This window comes from Rutidosis leptorrhynchoides, chromosome 3 (assembly GCF_046630445.1).
Source record: "Rutidosis leptorrhynchoides isolate AG116_Rl617_1_P2 chromosome 3, CSIRO_AGI_Rlap_v1, whole genome shotgun sequence".
In the NCBI taxonomy this organism is placed as follows: Eukaryota; Viridiplantae; Streptophyta; class Magnoliopsida; order Asterales; family Asteraceae; genus Rutidosis; species Rutidosis leptorrhynchoides.
The window spans coordinates 88,334,204-88,351,114 of NC_092335.1; positions in this window are offsets into that span (position 1 = coordinate 88,334,204).

Consider the following 16,911-nt stretch of genomic DNA (forward strand, 5'->3'; position numbering starts at 1 on the left):
CCACCCATCTTAGGTACCCACACTCTTCCTTGAAAAGACAACAAACCATGCGGGCCTAAGGTAATAGATTCTGTTTGCCCCACGATTCGTTCCTCATGTTTATTGTTTACAAAAGCTTCAATTTGAATCTCACCAAGCTTTACAAGAAAATCGTTAGTAATAATCATGCGTAACGATCCTACTCGTATCGTTGGATGTTGACTCTTTCTACTTAACGCATCCGCGACCACATTCGCCTTGCCCGGATGATAAAGTATCTCACAATCATAGTCCTTTACCACATCCATCCACCTACGTTGACGATAATTCAAATCTCATTGATTAAAGAGATGTTTCAAACTCTTATGATCCGAATAAATCGTACACTTGACACCATACAAGTAGTGGCGCCAAATTTTCAACGCATGAACCACCGCCGCCAATTCAAGATCATGAGTCGGGTATCTCTTTTCATGTTCCTTTAATTGTCGGGAGGCATAAGCGATGACTTTATCTCTTTGCATTAGAACACACCCGATTCCATTTAATGAGGCATCACAATAAACCGTCATATCTTCGATTCGCTCCGGTAATACCAACACCGGAGCTTGACACCATTTCTCCTTTAACAATTGGAAAGCAATTTCTTGCTCGTTTTCCCAATTAAACCTCATGTTCTTCCTTGTCAACTTCTTTAATGGAGAAGTGATTTTAGAAAAGTCTTGGATAAACCGACGATAATAACTGGCCAATCCGAGAAAACTTCGAATTTCCGTAGGCGTAGTCGGTTTTCCCCAATTCTTCACCGTCTCAATCTTCCCCGGGTCTACTTGAATACCTTCTTGATTCACAATATGGCCAAGGAATTGCACTTCGCTTAGCCAAAATTCACATTTAGAGAATTTTGCATACAACTTCTCCTTCCGCAACATCTTCAGCACTTCATGCAAATGGTGCTCATGTTCCTTCATACTCTTAGAATAAACAAGTATGTCGTCAATGAACACAATTACTGACTTGTCCAACATAGTTTGGCACACCCGGTTCATAAGATCCATGAATACCGTCGATGCATTCGTAAGACCAAAAGGCATAACCACAAACTCATAATGCCCGTAACGCGTTCGAAAAGCCATTTTCTCTATATCTTCCTCACAGACCCGCACTTGGTGATAGCCGGACCGTAAGTGAATCTTAGAAAAGTAGGTTGTGTAGTGACCCGAACTTTTCCATGTTTATATATATTAATTGAGATTGATATTTACATGATTAAATGTTTCCAACATGTTAAGCAATCAAACTTGTTAAGACTTGATTAATTGAAATATGTTTCATATAGACAATTGACCACCCAAGTTGACCGGTGATTCACGAACGTTAAAACTTGTAAAAAAAACTATATGATGACATATATATGGATATATATATATAAAGTTAACATGATACTATGATAAGTAAACATATCATTAAGTATATTAACAATGAACTACATATGTAAAAACAAGACTACTAACTTAATGATTTTTAAACGAGACATATATGTAACGATTATCGTTGTAAAGACATTTAATGTATATATATCATATTAAGAGATATTCATACATGATAATATCATGATAATATAATAATTTAAAATCTCATTTGATATTATAAACATTGTGTTAACAACATTTAACAAGATCGTTAACCTAAAGGTTTCAAAACAACACTTACATGTAACGACTAACGATGACTTAACGACTCAGTTAAAATGTATATACATGTAGTGTTTTAATATGTATTTATACACTTTTGAAAGACTTCAATACACTTATAAAAATACTTCTACTTAACAAAAATGCTTACAATTACATCCTCGTTCAGTTTCATTAACAATTCTACTCGTATGCACCCGTATTCGTACTCGTACAATACACAGCTTTTAGATGTATGTACTATTGGTATATACACTCCAATGATCAGCTCTTAGCAGCCCATGTGAGTCACCTAACACATGTGGGAACCATCATTTGGCAACTAGCATGAAATATCTCATAAAATTACAAAAATATGAGTAATCATTCATGACTTATTTACATGAAAACAAAATTACATATCCTTTATATCTAATCCATAAACCAACGACCAAAAACACCTACAAACACTTTAATTCTTCAATTTTCTTCATCTAATTGATCTCTCTCAAGTTCTATCTTCAAGTTCTAAGTGTTCTTCATATATTCTACAAGTTCTAGTTACATAAAATCAAGAATACTTTCAAGTTTGCTAGCTCACTTCCAATCTTGTAAGGTGATCATCCAACCTCAAGAAATCTTTGTTTCTTACAGTAGGTTATCATTCTAATACAAGGTAATAATCATATTTAAACTTTGGTTCAATTTCTATAACTATAACAATCTTATTTCAAGTGATGATCTTACTTGAACTTGTTTTCGTGTCATGATTCTGCTTCAAGAACTTCGAGCCATCCAAGAATCCGTTGAAGCTAGATCCATTTTTCTCTTTTCCAGTAGGTTTATCCAAGGAACTTAAGGTAGTAATGATTTTCATAACATCATTCGATTCATACATATAAAGCTATCTTATTCGAAGGTTTAAACTTGTAATCACTAGAACATAGTTTAGTTAATTCTAAACTTGTTCGCAAACAAACGTTAATCCTTCTAACTTGACTTTTAAAATCAACTAAACACATGTTATATATCTATATGATATGCTAAATTAATGATTTAAAACCTGGAAACACGAAAAACACCGTAAAACCGGATTTACACCGTCGTAGTAACACCGCGGGTTGTTTTGGGTTAGTTAATTAAAAACTATGATAAAGTTTGATTTAAAAGTTGTTATTCTGAGAAAATGATTTTTATTATGAACATGAAACTATATCCAAAAATTATGGTTAAACTCAAAGTGGAAGTATGTTTTCTAAAATGGTCATCTAGACGTCGTTCTTTCGACTGAAATGACTACCTTTAAAAAAATGACTTGTAACTTATTTTTCTGACTATAAACCTATACTTTTCTGTTTAGATTCATAAAATAGAGTTCAATATGAAACCATAACAATTTGATTCACTCAAAACGGATTTAAAATGAAGAAGTTATGGGTAAAACAAGATTGGATAATTTTTCTCATTTTAGCTACGTGAAAATTGGTAACAAATCTATTCTAACCATAACTTAATCAACTTGTATTGTATATTATGTAATCTTGAGATACCATAGACACGTATACAATGTTTCGACCTATCATGTCGACACATCTATATATATTTCGGAACAACCATAGACACTCTATATGTGAATGTTGGAGTTAGCTATACAGGGTTGAGGTTGATTCCAAAATATATATAGTTTGAGTTGTGATCAATACTGAGATATGTATACACTGGGTCGTGGATTGATTCAAGATAATATTTATCGATTTATTTCTGTACATCTAACTATGGACAACTAGTTGTAGGTTACTAACGAGGACAACTGACTTAATAAACTTAAAACATCAAAATATATTAAAAGTGTTGTAAATATATTTTGAACATACTTTGATATATATGTATATATTGTTATAGGTTCGTGAATCAACCAGTGGCCAAGTCTTACTTCCCGACGAAGTAAAAATCTGTGAAGGTGAGTTATAGTCCCACTTTTAAAATCTAATATTTTTGGGATGAGAATACATGCAGGTTTTATAAATGATTTACAAAATAGACACAAGTACGTGAAACTACATTCTATGGTTGAATTATCGAAATCGAATATGCCCCTTTTTATTAAGTCTGGTAATCTAAGAATTAGGGAACAGACACCCTAATTGACGCGAATCCTAAAGATAGATCTATTGGGCCTAACAAACCCCATCCAAAGTACCGGATGCTTTAGTACTTCGAAATTTATATCATATCCGAAGGGTGTCCCGGAATGATGGGGATATTCTTATATATGCATCTTGTTAATGTCAGTTACCAGGTGTTCACCATATGAATGATTTTTATCTCTATGTATGGGATGTGTATTGAAATATGAAATCTTGTGGTCTATTATTATGATTTGATATATATAGGTTAAACCTATAACTCACCAACATTTTTGTTGACGTTTTAAGCATGTTTATTCTCAGGTGATTACTAAGAGCTTCCGCTGTCGCATACTTAAATAAGGACGAGATTTGGAGTCCATGCTTGTATGATATTGTGTAAAAACTGCATTCAAGAAACTTATTTTGTTGTAACATATTTGTATTGTAAACCATTATGTAATGGTCTTGTGTAAACAGGATATTTTAGATTATCATTATTTGATAATCTACGTAAAGTTTTTTAAACCTTTATTGATGAAATAAAGGTTATGGTTTGTTTTAAAATGAATGCAGTCTTTGAAAAACGTCTCATATAGAGGTCAAAACCTCGCAACGAAATCAATTAATATGGAACGTTTTTAATCAATAAGAACGAGACATTTCAGGTTGAACCTTGGAGTTAGTCAAACAAATCGTCAATCCGAGGTAATGGATAACGATTCTTGATCGTCACTTTGTTCAATTCCCGATAATCGATGCACATCCGCATGCTACCATCTTTATTCTTCACAAATAAAACCGGAGCACCGCATGGCGAGGCACTCGGTCGAATAAAACTCTTTTCAAGCAACTCTTGGGTTTGATTTAACAACTCTTGGATTTCCGTTGACGCTAAACGATAAGGAGTTTTAGCAATGGGAGTAGCTCCCGGAACCAACTCAATGCGAAATTCAACTTGTCTTTCCGCCAGAACACCCGGTAACTCATCCGGAAAAACATCTTCAAATTCCTTTACCACCGGAATTTCATGAATAGATGGTGGTTCATCACGAGTATCAACCACATGGGCAAGAAAAACCATACCACCACTCTTAAGAAAACGTCGCGCCCGTGTATAAGTGCATAATGGTACGAGTCTTCTTCGTTTATCGCCATGAATAACCAACTCTCCCCCATACCATAAACAATATCAACCTCACCCAAGGTCATCGGAATGAGATCAATTTTAAACGTTTTGGTACCAAACACAACATTACAATCCTTACACACATCAACCCCTAGCACCGTCTTACCATCCGCTATTTCGACTTCTACCGGATAACTTAACTTAGCTAGCGGTTTGTTAAACTTAGACACAAATCGAGGCGACACAAAAGACAAATTAGCACCGCTATCAAATAATATCCTTGCCGGATTAGAGTTAACCATGAAAGTACCTGAGACAACTTCATTGGATTGCTTGGCCTCATCATTGGTCATCAAATAATTTCGCCCCCGAGCCGTACCCGCCGCTTTCTCTAATTTATTAACATGATCACCCCGCAAATCGGGACACTCCGTCCATCGGTGCACTTCTTTACCACAATTAAAAGAAGTGAACTTGGTTGTAGATGACAGTTTCGGACAATCACGAGCCATATGACCCTTTTGTCCACAATTGTAGCACGCATAAGTAAAATCTTCGGAAGCACCCTTCTTCACACTACCAACACTATTGGAGCGATTCTTGTGCTTTTTGTTTGAAAAGTTCGATTGACTAGTAGCTTCAAACTTCCTTTTGCCAAAAGTAAAGCCACTTTTTCTCAAGACGAGTGACTCAAAACCTTTAGCCATATTGAACAACTCATCAAAACTTTTCACCACGTTTACACTAATCTTCTCTTGATAACTATCGTCTAAGATTCGGTAAAAGTCTTCCTTCAACATTTGATCATTACCGACATACTCCGAGAAAAATTGGGTCTTCGCCAAGAAAGTGGACTTAAGAGTGTTCAAGTCCATTGAACCTTGCCTTAAAGTATACAACTCGTCTTTAAGCCTTGAAAGATCGGCCGACATTCAGTATTTCTTGAAAAATTCCACCTTGAATTCATCCCACGTGAATTCCATACATTGTTCTTCACCATAAAGTTGGATTTTTGCGTCCCACCACAACTTAGCATCACCTCTCAACATGCTACAACCATACCTCCTATTCTTATCGAGAAGGCATTCACAAGTACGAAAAGCCCCCTCCATATCGGAGATCCATCGGGCACTCTTAAGTGGGTCCCGTTCGCCCTCAAAAGTAGGAGGTTGAGCATCTTTGAAGTTCTTCTAGAAAAATTCCCACCTTTCAACACTATCCTCTTGAAGGACAACCTTAATTTGTTCCTTTACTACATTGACTAATTGCTCGTCAATCGTATCTAGGAACATCTTCTTGACATCCTCTAGGAAAGCCGCATGATGACTTTTCAAAATGGCCTCAACTTTGGCCGTGAACTCGAGGTCCTCACTCGTGTCCCCATTATCGGTGTCGTGTCCATTTCTCATCTTCATTCTATAAAACGGAAGAGGTTATACAACGAAACGAAAGGACATGACACATATATACACACATATGCACCTCACCGCCCCATCTTGCTCAATAATCGTCGTACATCACTTGTTTGACACGATTTGCACCCGTAACAATGGTGGCTAGTCATTATTACGCGAGCATCTCGCATCAACTTGTTAGTACCACGTCTATCTCGCTTGATGGATTTCCAATACAACACAAAATAAATAGCACAAGGTTAATTCACATAAACCTTTGTACTAACCAAACCCGATCCGACCCGAAGTCCTACAAGTCCCGCATAAAGCACATGCACAATAAAGTCTAAGTCTAGGCACCTATCTCAAGTAGCCTAAATCCCTTAGACCATGCTTTGATACCACTTGAAACAACCCAACCCGTAATCAACACGACAATTTTTTTTTAATTAATAAACCATTAGCGCCAAATTAAACGGTTACATGCAACCCAATTAAACAATATCACAAGTTTAATGTTTACAAACGACACAAAGGCCCTTAAGCAAAAGTATTACAAGTTCGACCCATATACATGATAGTTTTAATCTGTGACAACCCGGAAATTTCCAACCAAATTTAAACTTTAATCTTTATATGTTTCCGACACAATAAGCAATATTTGTTAAGTTAAATTTCAAGAATTTTAAACTATGTTCATACATTCATTCAACCTCGACCAAGTTCCAATGATTCACGAACCATTAAACGAATATGATTATATATGTATATGTGTATATATATTATAACTTGAAACGTAAACAAAATATTAGATTAAATACTTTATATGATTGTATCTATTTCAAAATGTTTATCAATGGAATTAGAAGATAAGATCAAATGATTGAATTATCAGATATATTAAATTATGATTACAAGTCTCTGTTGAAAGGCCCACGTTGATTTGAGAAATCTTTCCATTTTAACAATATTCGGAAAATGGTAAAGTAATTTATAAATAAGAACAAATTGTCAATCATTGAGAACTAGACAAATGATAGTGGAAGATTGAATCTCATAAAGACTCGATTGATCTATTTAGTTTCAAACGTACAAAAACGTTTTCAGTTTAAAAAGAACTTTATTATTAAAACGTATATAACTTTTATAAATATCTAGAACCACTTTTGACAACTCATTACTTAACTAGTATGATAAAGATAACGATATTTATATTTTATTTTATTAAATATATATAACGATTTAAATTAATATTATATATATTTATACGCGTATAATACGTACATAGTTTTATACTTTTACTATACTTAAACTTTACCTTTACTTTATTTTTACTTTACTTTAACTTTAATAATTCACTTTAATAATTCATACTTTAATAATTTATACTTTAATAATTCACTTTAATAATTCATACTTTAATAATTCACTTTAATAATTCATACTTTAATAATTCACTTTAATAATTCATACTTTAATAATTCACTTTAATAATTCAAAAATCTATTATAAATAGAATTCAATAGGTTTTATTATTTCATAGAAACTTGAAAATATTTTTTCTCTAAACTCTCTCAATCGATTTACATATATATATTTACTCCGTATTATTTCAAGATATTATTAGTATACATAAAATATTACGACAGAGTGTTGTCCGAGTGATTTCGAAATTGTTTTTCGAGTAGGATAGGATTAAGGAAATTATGGGTTATAGCTATGGAGGTGATTGAGTATGGTTCATGGGTATGCTCGTGAGGTCAATATAGTGTTTATCATTTCCGTTGCGTCTACGTACCTTTCCTGCAATATTGAATCTCAATATTGATACGTGAGTACTCATAATATAACTTTTACATACTAATAGTGTATCCCTGACTAGTGCTCGAGTATTTAGGATTATGCATGCTTGTACTTTTGATATTGCCCTTAGACAGGTTAGGTTGAATCTTGAATTAGTTACACTTGCGGTTGAGATAATGTATAAGATATGCATGTCCTTGGAAAGCTAGCGAAAAATTAAGAACTTTTCCTTTAGATATCGAATGGTTTCGATGAACGGATTAGAAGTTATAATCAATTGAATTTTTGATATTTTTATTAAAAATGATTATTATTATCGTCGTTTTTATCGTCGTTCTAGTTTTATCTTATTATTATCATTATTATTATCTTTATCAATAAAAGGGATTTATCATTAAAAATTGTTTTTTTATTACTATCGTTAGTATCGTTAAAGTTTTAATTAGTATTATTATTATTATTATTATCCAATTATCATTATTATTATTATTATTATTATTATTATTATTATTATTATTAGTATTATTATTATTATTATTATCATTATTAATATATATATATATCATTATTTAAAAATGGTTATTGTTATTATTATTATTACTATATTATCATTAAGATAATTATTAGTATTATCGTTAATAATATTATAGTAACTATCATTATTAATATTAGTGTAATTAAAACAAATAATTGTAACACCTAAATATTTTGATTACTATTATTATCATTATTATGAACACGATATAAAAGACGATTAAAAGCTATTAAACGAAACGATTAGGAAATAATGAGTAAGAGTATCATGATGAAATTAAAATATTATAAGATATTAATTTAGATAAAATTATCGTTCTTATTATTTTTATCATTACTATTATTATTAAAAGTATCTTTAGTATTAAAACTATCATTTTAACAAAAATTATCATTTTAATAGAAATGTCATTGTTACTATAAAATATCATTATTATTATTATTTTAAATAGAATTATTATTTTAAAGATAATATTAAAAATTATCGTAAATATTAAAGTTATCATAATTAGAATTATCGTTTTATCATAATGTCATCTTAGTAATTATAAATATTGATATTTTTATAATAATTATTATTATTACAAAATAATACAACTTTTACTTACTATCATTATAGATATTATTTTATCAAATAAATATGTGATACAAACATATTTTACTACGTGTAATAACTTACTTTAATAATACCTATCATATTATCTTTATGATATTAATTGAACCCTATAAATTTTATTACTTAATATATATAAAAGTATATTTTATTATATAAATTTAATATAAAATTTTATTTATTAATAAATAAATTATATTATTTACTCTAATAAATCTTTTAAAAATATTTAAAAATATAAAACGACGATATTTAAACTATATAATAATCATGTATAGATTTTTGGAAATTATTTTGAGTCAAATTTACTTTTGTTGACTTTTGCATATTAGTCTCGAGCATTAGGATTGTGGTACACTATGACTTGACCTAATTTGTTAGACAAATATTGACCAACATATAAATATATATAATTAATTTAGGTTCGTGAATCCGAGGCCAACCTTGCACTTGTTCAATGACGTTATATGTATTTTTACTACGAAATACAGTATGGTGAGTTTCATTTGCCTTTTTACCCTTTATATTTTTGAGCTGAGAATACATGCGCAACTTTTATAAATGTTTTACGAAATAGACACAAGTACGTGAAACTACATTCTATGGTTGAATTATCGAAATCGAATATGCCCCTTTTTATTAAGTCTGGTAATCTAAGAATTAGGGAACAAACACCCTAATTGACGCGAATCCTAAAGATAGATCTATTGGGCCTAACAAACCCCATCCAAAGTACCGGATGCTTTAGTACTTCGAAATTTATATCATGTCCGAAGGAGGATCCCGGAATGATAGGGGATATTCTTATATGTATCTAGTTAATGTCGGTTACCAGGTGTTCACCATATGAATGATTATTTTTGTCTCTATGCATGGGACGTATATTTATGAGAACTGAAAATGAAATTCTTGTGGTCTATTAAAATGATGGAAATAAATGATTATGATAAACTAATGAACTCACCAACCTTTTGGTTGACACTTTAAAGCATGTTTATTCTCAGGTGTTAAAGAAATCTTTCGCTGTGCATTTGCTCATTTTAAAGATATTACTTGGAGTCTTTCATAGCATATTTCGAAGAACGTTGCATTCGAGTCATTGAGTTCATCAAAGATTATTATTAAATCAATTTATAGTTGGATAGTGGATATTATGAAATGGTATGCATGCCTGTCAATTTTTGATGTAAAGAAAGTTTGTCTTTTAAAAACGAATGCAATGTTTGTAAAATGTATCATATAGAGGTCAAATACCTCGCAATGTAATCAACTATTGTGAATCGTTTATAATGTATATGAACGGGTCCTTTCAGTTGGTATCAGAGCGGTGGTCTTAGAGAACCAGGTCTGCATTAGTGTGTCAAACTGATAAGTCGATAGGATGCATTAGTGAGTCTGGACTTCGACCGTATCTGCATGTCAAAAGTTTTGCTTATCATTTTGTGTCGAAAATTAACTACTTATCATCCTCAGAAAATTACCTGCTTATCATTTTTAGTCTAAGACACGTCTTGCTGTATTGATTGCATGAATAGTGTATAGACAAAAATTCATATCTTAGCATATCTGCTAAATCATATCTTATTGTATCTGTTACTTTAAACTTTGCCTGACATATCCCGCAAAGTCCTTCGTAATCTACGAAATCTTTTGATCTATATATATATCTATATATATATATATATATATATATATATATATATATATATATATATATATATATATATATATATATATATATATATATATATATATATATATTCTATGTAATTAGAATACCATCCGTTAGCCAAAATCGTTTCATATCGAAAAAAAAAATCCTTTATCCAATCGTACGAAATGGAATTCGTCATCAGTTCAAGTCACTCAGATTCCGAAATGGAATCCCATTCAAGCTCCGAAAGCAGTGTGACCGGAATAGATCAACCAATCAATCATCACCTATTCTGGATGAATTGGGGATGGGTTCGTAGCCTCCTCAATCATTGGAGACAAGAAGAAGGTGATCCCTTCCATCCACCACATTGCCCTCTTGATGAAAAACCTGAAGCACTTACCGGCGAACCTGTCCAAAACACCATTTTCTCGCTCATTTCCAGAGTATCTCGCCACGATTATATATTACATCAAATTTTAGATTTTATTTATCCGCTCGTCCGAACCAACAATCACCCCGGTGTAATAGAAGAAGTCAACGAGCTTCGCGCTCGGGTAGTGGCTTTGGAGAATATGGTGCAGAGATTACAAACACCAGCAGCAGCATCAGCAGCATAACTAGTACCACCATCATCAACGCCAACAGTACCATTACCACCTCCAACCACAACCGCGTCGTAAACCTCAACTTCACAATCTGTCCCACGAGCATCAACGTCATACGCACCATAGATGCCAAGGAGTACTAACAACAATAACTGACGAAGTATTAATTCATAACTTCATTGGAGAAACATTCCGCGGCGATTATGTAATCTCTAAAGTCTTAGAGATTATCTAATCTAGCCCTAACCATAAATCAGTTAAGCGAACCAAAATGATGGAAGGAAGAGTAGAAACCCTGACAAAAATGGTGTGTGATTAACAAGCTAAACTTGCTTTACCAACAACATCAATAGTACCATCAGCGTTACCAGCATCGTCAGTACAGTCAACATCCGAATCAACAACACCGATAACATCACAAACTCCGTCAGTTCAAGAATCACTGTGGACATCATTACGAATCAATAACGTTTATATTGTATCAACGAGTTATGAAGAATTAACTCATTTCCTCTGAAGAAATTATATGTATATTATATATATATATATATATATATATATATATATATATATATATATATATATATATATATATATATATATATATATATATATATATATATATATATATATATATATATATATTGAAATAAATCTTTCAGTGCTAAGCTATTGTGTGTGAATCTTAACTACTCGGTTAATTCATATTACAAATATGCAATAATGTACGTCCTTCGGTCGCAACTTAACCAGCGTTAACTACAATCTCTGTCGCAATTCAACAAATTCCAATTCATAATAAATCAAGTATATATTTGATTTTACACTTTCATCATCAATGTACCCGAAACTTTTCAGATAACATCATTCGTACTTTGCGAAATTCACAAGAATTCCACGAATCGAACACCATACATCAACAAATAACGAAGTATTGATTCATAATTTCAATGTCATTAAAGAAATACTGCGTAAAAGTTATGTACCTTTTAAAGCCTTTAGGGATTATTCAATTCTAGTTTCAACCGTAAATCAAATGAGTTTAATTTAACATTAACTCATTAAATCTATGTTACATCTGAAGAAAATATACATATATATATATTTTCATAAAGACTGTAATAAAATTCTTTTGTACAAAATATTAATTGTGAATTTTTTTTTTTGACGGGTAGGTAATACCCGAGAGATATATAAATTCACAATTAATATGTTACATTCTTCGAATCTGATTCAGCAAATCATCCATTATACTCCCTACTTTCACAACAATATACATTCTTTTATAGAAATCAAAACAACCATACTCATTCAAAATTTAATTACATATTCTGATTTTGAAATCTCAAAATTTAACTTGAGATATGACCAAAATCATCACTCTTAGATCCTTACATCTTTCACAAGCTATATTTTGACTTCAAAACTGTGTTAGAACATCAAATGTATGTTAACGATTACAATCTGTGTTCAAACTCTTCGAAAATTTCTGAAGACACTTCGAATGATGAGCAATCGAGATGATGATCCAACCACATGTTACCCACAGATATGTACCCGAAAAACTCTTGAAACCAAAGTAAAAGTTTAAACAACGTATCCGCGTCAGATTCTTTGGCATTTATTAGCAAAAATAACTTTGCGACTTCTATTCAAAGTAGCCAGTTTTGTCACAGCTCCAGCAAGTCAACTTCGACTTTTCAGTCAGACTAACCTTATTATAACCTTGAGATATACACCATCGTTACCAGGGAACCTTTTACATTCCACCATATTATTAGCAGATGTACCAACAACTTCATTACCCTTTGACTTTAGCCTCTCCAAAAAGTCATCATAATTATTCATTGAAACCCCATCATTTACTCATTCGCATCTTGTAATGAGAATTGCCATAAGAATCATTGGGAATTAGCAATCAGTATTTTGAAATCTTGCAGCATGTCTGCGCCAACAGTTATATGTGTATATATAACGTCTATCTTCTGGACTTAATTTGAATGTGAAGTTTCTGAAAAACACTCCGAACTACGAATTGGTTCTCCGAAAATGGAAAAAATGCTAATGAAGCAGCAAAAACTATAAACGACTTTAAATGGTAAAAGCAGGACGATAATGATGAAGTGTGCTGGCAAAGCGCAGAAAAAGAGAAGTTTTGGAACTGGAAAACGGATTGAGCAAAGTAGAAAGGAGGCTGTGGACAAATTACAAAGACTGAACCTGACTTTAAAGGATCCAAATGATTCAGTACCTGCTGAAGTCATTAACGAATACCTTGCTCCTAACTCTAAACCCCTGCGGACAATATTCTTCATCATCCTCTGATATTAGAAATTCTAAAATATCATCATATCTTTCATTATAAATATCCTCCATATTTCTGAAGATATTTTCTTAATTTTTCTTATTTGAAATCATTTACCTCTTCGCGCTATCTGTATTACATCATAAAAGAAACTATTTTAGTTTCTAAATTCTGAAAGATTCAAGTTTAAAATAGGAATATTTTGAAGTAGTGTTGAGAACTGAAGCATGAATTAGTATAATATAATGACACTTGATCAATGTGATTATATTACAGTAAGTCATGCTGAGTTTCTAAATGGAACGTGATGATTCACAGATCATAACATCATCATGTGCCATGTTATACGACTCTTGTATTCTATTTAACCTCTAAAATATCAAGAAAATATTTCTTAATGATTCGGCCTTTTCCAAGGTATTCTAGTAATTTGACAAGTCAAGATCGTACCATCACAATTTCCTTCCTAGAACATTAACAATGTTCATTCCGAAATTCATATCTGTGAATTCTGGACCATTACAAGCGGTGCTTAATCGCAAGAAGAAGAAACGAAAGGACAAAACTCCGAAATAGAAATTGGGGTATAAATTGCAGCAAATAAAAGAGAGCATTAACTGTGAATGATAATGATTATAGAAGACAGAAGCAGAGACTTTGAAATATAAGGGAACATATAAAGCCCAACGACAAACCAGAAATTATAAACCATATATCGATGCATATAGCAATATAAAGACACGGGAGAACTAGAAACACTATAAACCCAAGAGTATAGTAGAAGTAAATAGATTCTTCCGGCGGTAGATGAAAAAGAAGAATGACCGATATGAAAGTTAGAAGTATATCGAGAATCAGAGCTGGATGGAGCATATTGATGAATACTTTAAAATATGAGTTGAGGGGGAAAGAATAGAAGATGATGAAACATGACTAGGAACTTAGAAATCAACAGATTTAACTCACACAATGGCAGAATAAGTGAATCAAACCCTCTAGTGAATAGGTTAAGTTTTTTTTGATTAATTTAGTCAAACCACAACTAAATCAAGTGTGATTAGATCAACACCTAGAGCTATTATTCACCACATGGGTGATTTGGACTGAGAGAGAATCGGAGGAGCTCACTAGATCTGAGTGTGTGTAACAAATAAGAGGTTTAACCTAAAATGAAGAACATAAGACTTTATATACCCCTGTTGTTGACTCACCCATACGATTCATTCATCACACGTATGAGTTGGCTTCATCAGCCGTACGGGTGATCACTCACTCGTGTCTTCTCATTTAGGTTGTAATTGTGACTTAGCTCAGCATCAACTGTGCGTATGAGCCTGTCAGCCGTACTAGTGAGGCTTCACTCGTACGTCTGACTAAGTCTAACATAGTCAAACATCTAAATCTCGTTCCTGCAGTTCCTGTAACCACATACAAACACATGATAATAATGAGCAATCATGGTGGCCTGTAAACTGTTGTACCTGCAATGGACGTGGGTAGATGTCTAGGGACTTGCATAAAATGCATCAACAGAAGGTGTGAGTTGTAAGGAAACGAAGGAGGTGAATTTATAAGAAAATCTCCAACAGAATAATTAAAATGGACGATCGCATTTAAAGCGGATCCTAATTTCCTTGATTACCGGAGAGTCAAATCTTATTAAGAAGATTTTTTTCAAATTCCTTGAAATCTGGGAATCAATCATATCTACGTCAAATGATAAGATGAATCTACACTTACTCATTTCACTCTTCTATGTTAGCTTCATTCGTACTCTTCATATAAATGGATTGTTTATCCAAATTATTCGCTGATGATAAAACTCTAATTTTCAGCCCGTATGTATCATGAAAACATACTTATTATCATTCACGACCTTTCCACTTAAATTTCGGGATGAAATTTCTTTAACGGGTGGGTACTGTGACAACCCGGAAATTTCCAACCAAATTTAAACTTTAATCTTTATATGTTTCCGACACAATAAGCAATATTTGTTAAGTTAAATTTCAAGAATTTTAAACTATGTTCATACATTCATTCAACCTCGACCAAGTTCCAATGATTCACGAACCATTAAACGAATATGATTATATATGTATATGTGTATATATATTATAACTTGAAACGTAAACAAAATATTAGATTAAATACTTTATATGATTGTATCTGTTTCAAAATGTTTATCAATGGAATTAGAAGATAAGATCAAATGATTGAATTATCAGATATATTAAATTATGATTACAAGTCTCTGTTGAAAGGCCCACGTTGATTTGAGAAATCTTTCCATTTTAACAATATTCGGAAAATGGTAAAGTAATTTATAAATAAGAACAAATTGTCAATCATTGAGAACTAGACAAAGGATAGTGGAAGATTGAATCTCATAAAGACTCGATTGATCTATTTAGTTTCAAACGTACAAAAACGTTTTCAGTTTAAAAAGAACTTTATTATTAAAACGTATATAACTTTTATAAATATCTAGAACCACTTTTGACAACTCATTACTTAACTAGTATGATAAAGATAACGATATTTATATTTTATTTTATTAAATATATATAACAATTTAAATTAATATTATATATATTTATACGCGTATAATACGTACATAGTTTTATACTTTTACTATACTTAAACTTTACCTTTACTTTATTTTTACTTTACTTTAACTTTAATAATTCACTTTAATAATTCATACTTTAATAATTTATACTTTAATAATTCACTTTAATAATTCATACTTTAATAATTCACTTTAATAATTCATACTTTAATAATTCACTTTAATAATTCATACTTTAATAATTCACTTTAATAATTCAAAAATCTATTATAAATAGAATTCAATAGGTTTCATTATTTCATAGAAACTTGAAAATATTTTTCTCTAAACTCTCTCAATCGATTTACATATATATATTTACTCCGTATTATTTCAAGATATTATTAGTATACATAAAATATTACGACGGAGTGTTGTCCGAGTGATTTCGAAATTGTTTTTCGAGTAGGATAGGATTAAGGAAATTATCGGTTATAGCTATGGAGGTGATTGAGTATGGTTCATGGGTATGCTCGTGAGGT